General features: G+C 40.7%; 1 protein-coding gene across 1 annotated transcript in view; it reads right to left on the bottom strand.

Annotated features, from left to right (window-relative positions):
* kcnd1 (potassium voltage-gated channel, Shal-related subfamily, member 1) overlaps positions 1 to 12,424 on the bottom strand; it is a 133,431-nt gene that overhangs the window by 74,688 nt on the left and 46,319 nt on the right. The gene's annotated exons all lie outside the window — the stretch shown is intronic.

Genomic DNA, 12,424 nt, shown 5'->3' with positions numbered 1-12,424 from the left:
CCACCTGAATTCCCACTCCAAAAAGTCTGTGAAATTCCCCTTTTAAGAAAAGAGAGACATTCTCTTAATGAAGGTTCCTATACTGGTCTTGGCTTGAATACTCAGGCCTACAGAAACCTTTAATTGGTAAAGAACATTTACATTATATTGAGGGTCTTTATACTTCACAAAAGATCTTCAGACACGTTTCCAAAAGGGGCTTTTTAGCGATTCATCCATTAAAAGGTTCTCAGAGGAACCAAAAGTGGAGAAAAGTTGAAACCACAGCCGTCACTGTGACTCCATGGGAACAAGCGCTTATAGGAGTCTGTCTGTCAGAAAGTTTGTTTCTGACCAGCTTTCTCCGTCGTTTCTCTCTCACTGTCTTCCTTTTTCTTCCTCTCTCTCACTGTCTTGCCTTCTTTATCTTCCTCATTCTTTTCCCTCTCTCTCTTTCTCTCTCTTTCTTTCTCTCTCTTTCTCTCTCTTTCTCCCGTATTACCTCTCTGTCTCTCTCTCTCTCTCTCTCTGTCTCACTCTGTCTCACCCTCTTTTTCTCTCTTCCTCATTTCTCTCTCTCTGTCTCACCCTCTTTCTCTCTCTTCCTCATTCTTCTCTCTCACTCTGTCTCACTCTCTTTTTCTTTCTTCCTCATTTCTCTCTCTCTGTCTCACCCTCTTTCTCTCTCTTCCTCATTCTTCTCTCTCACTCTGTCTCACTCTCTTTTTCTTTCTTCCTTATTTCTCTCTCTCTCACCCTGTTTCTCTCTCTTCTTCATTTTTCACTCTCTCTCTCTCTCTCTCTCAATCTGCCTCACCCTGTTTCTCTCTCTTCTTCATTCTTCTCTCTCTCATTCACTCTTTCTCACTCTTTTTCTTTCTTCCTCATTTCTCTCTCTCTCTGTATCACCCTCTTTCTCTCTGTTCATTCCTCTCTCTCTCTCTCTCTCTCTCTCTCTCTCTCTCTGTTGTCAAGACACTGTTACTTTAAGAGGGATTGTTCTTTTATTCTTGTATTTCATTACGACCAAATAAAGAGGCAGAACGAAGGAAAGCTGCCCAGAATGAACTGATTTAAGAAACAATTTGTAGTGTTGCAAACTGTTACATGTAATGTCTCCAGTTGCTAATTCTATGAATGTTAAATAGGAAGAAAATTCATAATGACACTAATGTTACTGGTCAGTTTCATTTTAAAGTAGCTGAAGTTTTGACTCACTTTTCTGTTATTGATTATATTCATGTTCAGTTCTTGTAGGTGCTGTGAAACTTTAATGTTGCCAAGGCCCTCATGCTTCATCCCCACAGCGCAGTCTGTGAAGAAGATCATCCCAGTCACGTTTAAAACATCATCCATCCATCCATCCATCCATCCATCCATCCATTTTCTAAACCGCTTCTCCTTTTGGGTCGCGGGGGTTGCTGGAGCCTATCCCAGCAGTCTTCGGGCGGAAGGCAGGATACACCCTGGACAGGTCGCCAGTCCATCGCAGGGCAGACAGACAGACACAGACAGTCACTCACACACAGGGGTAATTTAGCACGTCCAATTGGCCTGACTGCATGTCTTTGGACTGTGGGAGGAAACCGGAGAACCCGGAGGAAACCCACGCAGACACGGGGAGAACATGCAAACTCCACACAGAGAGGACCCCGGTCACCCGGCCGGGGAATCGAACCCAGGCCTCGCTGTGAGGCGACATCGCTACCCACCACGCCACCGTGCCGCCCCGTTTAAAACATCACATCTACAAAAATGACAACTTTACAGGAGATGGAAAAATGTTCTTAACTTTGAGTAGACATTAATGGAATAACATTTGGGTCCATGTTACGTTGGAGTGTTTCTATTGGTCCATTCTTCATGACATTTGAACACAATATATAGGGCAGCAGCTATTAAATAGAGATACAAGCTTTCAGTCGGACAGCGACAATATGTACACGAGTTATTTCTGCTACTATTTGCCTGTAAGTGGACAGGGGGATAATGTATGTGGTCTGTAGGGTGACTCTTTTGTTTTTAGTCTGACCCTGTTTACTGTAAAACAGTGAAGGTCAGTTGAGCTGTAGAGCTCATTTGTAATGATGACACTTAGGGCACGACATGGGAGGTTTAGAGACACACAAGAAAACAGCAGAGGTTAAAGGGCAGGAACATTACACACCAAAAAAATGCTGACAGGAAATGTGCTACCACAACATATTTGTCCTACCTGTGTTGCAGAAAGCATTAATGCAAGCTGTAGTCACCTTATAGAGTGGCCCAGACTGAGATGGTGGACAGCGAAGTCCACCGCAAACCACACTACAGCAAACCAAAGCAGCTCATTATGAAAACATAGGAATGGAGGAGCCAACCTTGCATGAAAAGTACAGAGGATGAAGCCAGTAAAAGACGTGCTGTGAGACAGAAGAATATAGGATGATGAGGAGTGGATGTGGTTTTATTGAAAGGTCAGAGAATGAGAAATAGATTTTGTACCGGTTCTCTCACATAGCCTGATGGAGCAGATGAGGCCTATCAGTTATGAAGACTGCAGCAGAGGACGGCGGTCGGGGAGATCCATATCTACTCTATCAAATAAATGATGGGACGAGTCCGAAGCAAAATCGCTTCTCAGGGAGCAAAGCAAAGGACAATTACACTGAATTTCTCTGTCTATTTTTAAAGCCTGACTTCGGTCCCCCAGTGGCCACATCATCGCTGTGACATTTGAGAGTTCAAAGAAATATATCGGTGAGTGACAGCAAAGACAGATCTGTCTGACTTCTGGAGCCTGACAGCAGAAAGAAAACTCACAACCAGCATTGAAACCTCTTAAGCCTTAAGGTCCAGTATCTGGGTGCACACTTTGACTCTCAAACTACATAACTTACTTGTTAAGTGGCCCATATTGTGGAAAACTTATAACAGTTACTGATTAATAGGTCTTAAAGGGCCCATATCGTGGAAAACTTATAACAGTTACTGATTAATAGGTCTTAAAGGGCCCATATCATGGAAAACTTATAACAGTTACTGATTAATAGGTCGTAAAGGGCCCATATCGTGGAAAACTTATAACAGTTACTGATTAATAGGTCTTAAAGGGCCCATATCGTGGAAAACTTATAACAGTTACTGATTAATAGGTCTTAAAGGGCCCATATCATGGAAACCTGATAATAGGTACTGATTAATTGGTCTTAAAGGGCCCATATCATGGAAACCTGATAATAGGTACTGATTAATTGGTCTTAAAGGGCCTGTATCATGGAAAACTGATAATAGTTACTGATTAATAGGTCTTAAAGGGCCCATATTATGGAAACCTGATAATAGTTACTGATTAATAGGTCTTAAAGGGCCCATATCATGGAAACCTGATAATAGTTACTGATTAATTGGTCTTAAAGGGCCCATATCATGGAAAACTGATAATAGGTACTGATTAATTGGTCTTAAAGGGCGCATATCATGGAAAACTGATAATAGTTACTGATTAATAGGTCTTAAAGGGCCCATATCATGGAAACCTGATAATAGTTACTGATTAATATGTCTTAAAGGGCCCATATCATGGAAAACTGATAATAGTTACTGATTAATTGGTCTTAAAGGGCCCATATCATGGAAAACTGATAGTAGTTACTGATTAATAGGTCTTAAAGGGCCTATATCATGGAAAGCTGATAATAGGTACTGATTAATTGGTCTAAAAGGGCCCATATCATGGAAACCTGATAATAGGTACTGATTAATTGGTCTTAAAGGGCCCATATCATGGAAACCTGATAATAGGTACTGATTAATTGGTCTTAAAGGGCCCATATCATGGAAATCTGATAATAGTTATTGATTAATTGGTCTTAAAGGGCCTGTATCATGGAAAACTGATAATAGTTACTGATTAATAGGTCTTAAAGGGCCCATATCATGGAAACCTGATAATAGTTACTGATTAATAGGTCTTAAAGGGCCCATATCATGGAAACCTGATAATAGTTACTGATTAATTGGTCTTAAAGGGCCCATATCATGGAAAACTGATAATAGGTACTGATTAATTGGTCTTAAAGGGCGCATATCATGGAAAACTGATAATAGTTACTGATTAATAGGTCTTAAAGGGCCCATATCATGGAAACCTGATAATAGTTACTGATTAATATGTCTTAAAGGGCCCATATCATGGAAAACTGATAATAGTTACTGATTAATTGGTCTTAAAGGGCCCATATCATGGAAAACTGATAATAGTTACTGATTAATTGGTCTTAAAGGGCCCATATCATGGAAACCTGATAATAGGTAGTGATTAATAGGTCTTAAAGGGCCCATATCATGGAAACCTGATAATAGTTACTGATTAATTGGTCTTAAAGGGCCTGTATCATGGAAAACTGATAATAGTTACTGATTAATAGGTCTTAAAGGGCCCAAATCATGGAAAACTGATAATAGTTACTGATTAATAGGTCTTAAAGGGCCTGTATCATGGAAACCTGATAATAGTTACAGATTAATAGGTCTTAAAGGGCCTGTATCATGGAAACCTGATAATAGTTACTGATTAATTGGTCTTAAAGGGCCTGTATCATGGAAAACTGATAATAGTTACTGATTAATAGGTCTTAAAGGGCCCAAATCATGGAAACCTGATAATAGGTACTGATTAATAGGTCTTAAAGGGCCTGTATCATGGAAACCTGATAATAGTTACTGATTAATAGGTCTTAAAGGGCCTGTATCATGGAAACCTGATAATAGTTACTGATTAATAGGTCTTAAAGGGCCCATATCATGGAAACCTGATAATAGTTACTGATTAATAGGTCTTAAAGGGCCCATATCATGGAAACCTGATCATAGTTACTGATTAATAGGTCTTAAAGGGCCCATATCATGGACGCCTGATAATAGTTACTGATTAATTGGTCTTAAAGGGCCCATATCATGGAAACCTGATCATAGTTACTGATTAATAGGTCTTAAAGGGCCCATATCATGGAAAACTGATAATAGTTACTGATTAATTGGTCTTAAAGGGCCCATATCATGGAAACCTGATAATAGGTACTGATTAATTGGTCTTAAAGGGCCTGTATCATGGAAAACTGATAATAGTTACTGATTAATAGGTCTTAAAGGGCCCATATCATGGAAAACTGATAATAGTTACTGATTAATAGGTCTTAAAGGGCCCATATCATGGAAAACTGATAAAAGGTACTGATTAATTGGTCTTAAAGGGCCCATATCATGGAAACCTGATAATAGTTACTGATTAATAGGTCTTAAAGGGCCCAAATCATGGAAACCTGATAATAGGTACTGATTAATAGGTCTTAAAGGGCCTGTATCATGGAAACCTGATAATAGTTACTGATTAATAGGTCTTAAAGGGCCTGTATCATGGAAACCTGATAATAGTTACTGATTAATAGGTCTTAAAGGGCCCATATCATGGAAACCTGATAATAGTTACTGATTAATAGGTCTTAAAGGGCCCATATCATGGAAACCTGATCATAGTTACTGATTAATAGGTCTTAAAGGGCCCATATCATGGACACCTGATAATAGTTACTGATTAATTGGTCTTAAAGGGCCCATATCATGGAAACCTGATCATAGTTACTGATTAATAGGTCTTAAAGGGCCCATATCATGGAAAACTGATAATAGTTACTGATTAATTGGTCTTAAAGGGCCCATATCATGGAAACCTGATAATAGGTACTGATTAATTGGTCTTAAAGGGCCTGTATCATGGAAAACTGATAATAGTTACTGATTAATAGGTCTTAAAGGGCCCATATCATGGAAAACTGATAATAGTTACTGATTAATAGGTCTTAAAGGGCCCATATCATGGAAAACTGATAAAAGGTACTGATTAATTGGTCTTAAAGGGCCCATATCATGGAAACCTCATAATAGTTACTGATTAATAGGTCTTAAAGGGCCCATATCATTGAAAACTGATAGATGTTATTGTTTAATAAGTCTTAAAGGGCCCATATCATGGAAAACTGATAACAGTTACTATATAATAAGTTTCTGTATAATAAGTCACACATAAATTATATACATTACAGAGCAGCCAATGTAAACAGAGCATCTAGTCTTAAAGGGAAAGTAACAAAACAGCCTGATTACTTCTAAGGGATAAAGAGACATTGCAAAATGATCATGTTAAAATTTAGTTTTGGTACATAAAACAACACATAAACGTTGGTGAAAAAATAAAACACAAGGCATATGTAGGGTATGAGCCCTTTAATTTCAATCACTCATTAATAAGTTCTAGATTCAAGGAATTAAAGGGGAACTGATTTTTCAACATTCCTGCATAATTAAATAGTTCAGATGTAAGCAAAGTCATTCAGAGTAGTTTGATGTGAAATGCCTCATTCTACCAAAAAACAATTGGCTTTTGTCAGAATTGTCAGAACTGTTCACAGTGGTGGTGATAGGAACCAGACATATGAAGCATTTAATATCTCTAAAAGCACTTTCATAGAATGTTATAACTCAAAATGGTTATTATTGCACTGTCCAATGCCTGAGAAATTGTTTCACAATAGTTTTCAGATAAGCTTTTAGCTTAAAACATGTACCAAGATCCATACGTGATGGAGAGGTATGGAGCCCTTTCATTTTTATGGCTATTTTACCATCATCAAAATTAAAAATTACAGCTCAGAAGACATGCGTAGCTTCACTGGTTGTTTTAGATAACAAATAAAATGGCTATTTTTATGTTGTAGGTATAGTGACCCCTGGTTCCTATCACCATCACTGTGAAGCACTCTGAATGACTTTGTATACATATCAAAGATTGAATTATGCTGAAAATTGGCTAAATCTGTGTAATTCCTCTTTAAACCCACATCTCTTGTGTCTGGTCTCGTACTGCTACTGTTTTAATAGAGAAACCACATTAGACAAAGCACTAATGAAGGTACTCCTACAGTCCCACAGTCTTCCCTGTCCAAATCAATCAGGCCTAGTGAAGTAAGCCCACTGCAAAGGCTAGACACTGCAGTAATTACGTTCATGTAGGAGGAAAATCATCCCACAAATGAAGCAGGACCAATAAAGGGTCCTGCTTCATTTGTAGTATCCAGACTATAGAGTGAATCACAGTGTCCTTCCGAAACAGACTCAAATAAACAATAGACCAGAGTCTATTTGTTTGTGTACATTCAGACAATAAAACAGCACCTTTCATTACTTTTCATGCTCCCTCGCAGATAAATATGAAACTAAGGGGGTAAAAATATGATACAATACATTGTGATGAAAAATGTCATAACATGCATCATTAAGTTAGGTGAGATCAGCCGAATTCTATGCCTTGTGCCATGAAGGTAGTTGCATTGTTTGTACATCAAAGGGAGCAATCAACTCAACCAACACCAACAAAATTAACTAAAGTTTAATTAAACCCACACCAGCATGTGCCAGTTAACCCACCCCTGCACTTTCAACTTAACACACACCACCAGATTCGATTAAACCCACACCAGTACATTCAGCTAAACCTTACAATGGCAATTTAGGGCCACTGTTAATTAAAATAAATACAGTAGACGTTGAGAATAGAGTCGTTTAATGTTTTGAGAAAAAAGCCCCTGAGATGTAGCTACCGATAGCCGTGTAGATGGCCACTGCTTGTGATTCTGCTTCAACAAAGCAGACAATTTCCTACACAGCCGTTCCAGCCATCTCTTATATTAATAACAGGCTGGCACTGATGTGCCAAGAGAGACAGGGAAAAGTAGACAGGAGAGACATTGAAAGTATAACTCCACCAACTCAACGCCCCTCATTTTAACACGAGGAGCTGCTGCTTTCCCTTTGCAGAGACTCTCCAGAATATTGCGACCTTTTCTGGTATTAAAGCCACTTTAATGTCATATTTCTAAGACATTTGTTCTCTAAATATTATGAATTTTATCTCCAAATAGTATTACCGTATACTCAAAATATCATACTGTGCAATTTTATTCTCTAAAGATTAAAAATATTTTCTCAAAATATTACAACTTTATTCTTGACATTTAGCATTTTTTTTTATTAACAGTGGACCTAAAGCACCATTGTAAAACCATCACCAGCACATTGAACTAAACCCACACCAGCACATTCAACTAAACCCACACCAGCACATTGAACTAAACTCACACCAGCACATTGAACTAAACCCACACCAGCACATTGAACTAAACCCACACCAGCACATTCAACTAAACTCACACCAGCACATTCAACTAAACTCACACCAGCACATTCAACTAAACCCACACCAGCACATTGAACTAAACCCACACCAGCACATTCAACTAAACTCACACCAGCACATTCAACTAATCCCACACCAGCACATTCAACTAAACTCACACCAGCACATTCAACTAAACCCACACCAGCACATTCAACTAAACCCACACCAGCACATTCAACTAAACCCACACCAGCACATTCAACTAAACCTACACCTGCACATTCAACTAAACCCACACCAGCACATTCAACTAAACCCAGACCAGCACATTCAACTAAACCCAGACCAGCACATTCAACTAAACCCACACCAGCTCATTCAACTAAACCCACACCAGCACATTCAACTAAACCCACACCAGCTCATTCAACTAAACCCACACCAGCACATTCAACTAAACCCAGACCAGCACATTCAACTAAACCCAGACCAGCACATTCAACTAAACCCACACCAGCTCATTCAACTAAACCCACACCAGCTCATTCAACTAAACCCAGACCAGCACATTCAACTAAACCCACACCAGCTCATTCAACTAAACCCACACCAGCACATTCAACTAAACCCACACCAGCACATTCAACTAAACCCAGACCAGCACATTCAACTAAACCCACACCAGCTCATTCAACTAAACCCACACCAGCACATTCAACTAAACCCAGACAAGCACATTCAACTAAACCCACACCAGCACGTTCAACTAAACCCACACCAGCACATTCAACTAAACCCACACCAGCACATTCAACTAAACCTACACCAGCACATTCAACTAAACCCACACCAGCACATTCAACTAAACCTACACCAGCACATTCAACTAAACCCACACCAGCACGTTCAACTAAACTCACACCAGCACATTAAACTAAACCCACACCAGTACATTCAACTAAACCTACACCAGCACATTCAACTAAACCTACACCAGCACATTCAACTAAACCCACACCAGCACATTCAACTAAACCCACACCAGCACATTCAACTAAACCCACACCAGCACGTTCAACTAAACCCACACCAGCACATTCAACTAAACCCACACCAGCACATTCAACTAAACCCACACCAGCACATTCAACTAAACCCACACCAGCACGTTAAACTAAACCCAAACCGGTGCGTTCAACTAAACCCACACCAGCACGTTCAATTAAACCCAAACCAGCACATTCAACTAATCCCACACCAGCACATTCAACTAAACCCACACCAACACATTCAACTAAACTCACACCAGCACATTCAACTAAACCCACACCAGCACATTCAACTAAACCCACACCAGCACGTTAAACTAAACCCAAACCGGTGCGTTCAACTAAACCCACACCAGCACGTTCAATTAAACCCACACCAGCACATTCAACTAAACCCTCACCAGCACATTCAACTAAACCCACACCAGCACATTCAACTAAACCCACACCAGCACGTTCAACTAAACCCAAACCGGTGCGTTCAACTAAACCCACACCAGCACGTTAAACTAAACCCAAACCGGTGCGTTCAACTAAACCCACACCAGCACATTCAACTAAACTCACACCAGCACATTCAACTAAACCCACACCAGCACATTCAACTAAACCCACACCAGCACATTCAACTAAACCTACACCAGCACATTCAACTAAACCCACACTAGCACATTCAACTAAACCTACACCTGCACATTCAACTAAACCCACACCAGCACATTCAACTAAACCCAGACCAGCACATTCAACTAAACCCAGACCAGCACATTCAACTAAACCCACACCAGCTCATTCAACTAAACCCAGACCAGCACATTCAACTAAACTCACACCAGCACATTCAACTGAACCCACACCAGCACATTCAACTAAACCCACACCAGCACATTCAACTAAACCCACACCAGCACGTTAAACTAAACCCACACCAGCACATTCAACTAAACTCACACCAGCACATTCAACTGAACCCACACCAGCACATTCAACTAAACCCACACCAGCACGTTAAACTAAACCCAAACCGGTGCGTTCAACTAAACCCTCACCAGCACGTTCAACTAAACCCAAACTGGTGCATTCAACTAAACCCTCACCAGCACGTTCAACTAAACCCACACCAGCACATTCAACTAAACCCACACCAGCACGTTAAACTAAACCCACACCAGCACATTCAACTAAACCCACACCAGCACATTCAACTAAACCCACACCAGCATGTTAAACTAAACCCACATCAGCACATTCAACTAAACCCACACCAGCACATTCAACTAAACCCACACCAGCATGTTAAACTAAACCCACACCAGCAGATTCAACTAAGCCTACACCAGCATGTTCAACTAAACCCACACCAGCACATTCAACTAAACCCACACCAGCAGATTCAACTAAACCTACACCAGCACGTTAAACTAAACCCACATCAGCACATTCAACTAAACCCACACCAGCTCATTCAACTAAACCCAGACCAGCACATTCAACTAAACTCACACCAGCACATTCAACTGAACCCACACCAGCACATTCAACTAAACCCACACCAGCACATTCAACTAAACCCACACCAGCACGTTAAACTAAACCCACACCAGCACATTCAACTAAACTCACACCAGCACATTCAACTGAACCCACACCAGCACATTCAACTAAACCCACACCAGCACGTTAAACTAAACCCAAACCGGTGCGTTCAACTAAACCCTCACCAGCACGTTCAACTAAACCCAAACTGGTGCATTCAACTAAACCCTCACCAGCACGTTCAACTAAACCCACACCAGCACATTCAACTAAACCCACACCAGCACGTTAAACTAAACCCACACCAGCACATTCAACTAAACCCACACCAGCACATTCAACTAAACCCACACCAGCATGTTAAACTAAACCCACATCAGCACATTCAACTAAACCCACACCAGCACATTCAACTAAACCCACACCAGCATGTTAAACTAAACCCACACCAGCAGATTCAACTAAGCCTACACCAGCATGTTCAACTAAACCCACACCAGCACATTCAACTAAACCCACACCAGCAGATTCAACTAAACCTACACCAGCACGTTAAACTAAACCCACATCAGCACATTCAACTAAACTCACACCAGCACATTCAACTAAACCCACACCAGCATGTTAAACTAAACCACACCAGCACATTCAACTAAACCCACACCAGCATGTTAAACTAAACCCACACCAGCACATTCAACTAAACTCACACCAGCACGTTCAACTAAACCCACACCAGCACATTCAACTAAACTCACACCAGCACATTCAACTAAACTCACACCAGCACATTCAACTAAACCACACCAGCACATTCAACTAAACCCACACCAGCATGTTAAACTAAACCCACACCAGCACATTCAACTAAGCCCACACCAGCACATTCAACTAAACCCACACCAGCTCATTCAACTAAACCCAGACCAGCACATTCAACTAAACCCACACCAACACATTCAACTAAACTCACACCAGCACATTCAACTAAACCCACACCAGCACATTCAACTAAACCCACACCAGCACATTCAACTAAACTCACACCAGCTCATTCAACTAAACTCACACCAGCACATTCAACTAAACCCACACCAGCACGTTCAACTAAACCCACACCAGCACATTCAACTAAACCCACACCAGCACATTCAACTAAACCCACACCAGCACATTCAACTAAACCCACACCAGCACGTTCAACTAAACCCACACTGGCACGTTCAACTAAACCCACACCAGCACATTCAACTAAACCCACACCAGCACATTCAACTAAACCCACACCAACACATTCAACTAAACTCACACCAGCACATTCAACTAAACCCACACCAGCACATTCAACTAAACCCACACCAGCACATTCAACTAAACCCACACCAGCACATTCAACTGAACCCACACCAGCACGTCAAACTAAACCCACACCGGTGCGTTCACCTAAACCCACACCAGCACGTTCAACTAAACCCACACCAGCACATTCAACTAAACCCACACCAGCACATTCAACTAAACCCACACCAGCACGTTAAACTAAACCCACAACAGCACATTCAACTAAACTCACACCAGCACATTCAACTAAACCTACACCAGCATGTTAAACTAAACCCACATCAGCACATTCAACTAAACCCAC

This window comes from Pygocentrus nattereri, chromosome 28 (assembly GCF_015220715.1).
Source record: "Pygocentrus nattereri isolate fPygNat1 chromosome 28, fPygNat1.pri, whole genome shotgun sequence".
NCBI classification, from domain to species: Eukaryota; Metazoa; Chordata; class Actinopteri; order Characiformes; family Serrasalmidae; genus Pygocentrus; species Pygocentrus nattereri.
The sequence above is the reverse complement of the archived record's forward strand: the minus strand, read 5'-3'. Positions and strand labels throughout refer to the sequence as shown.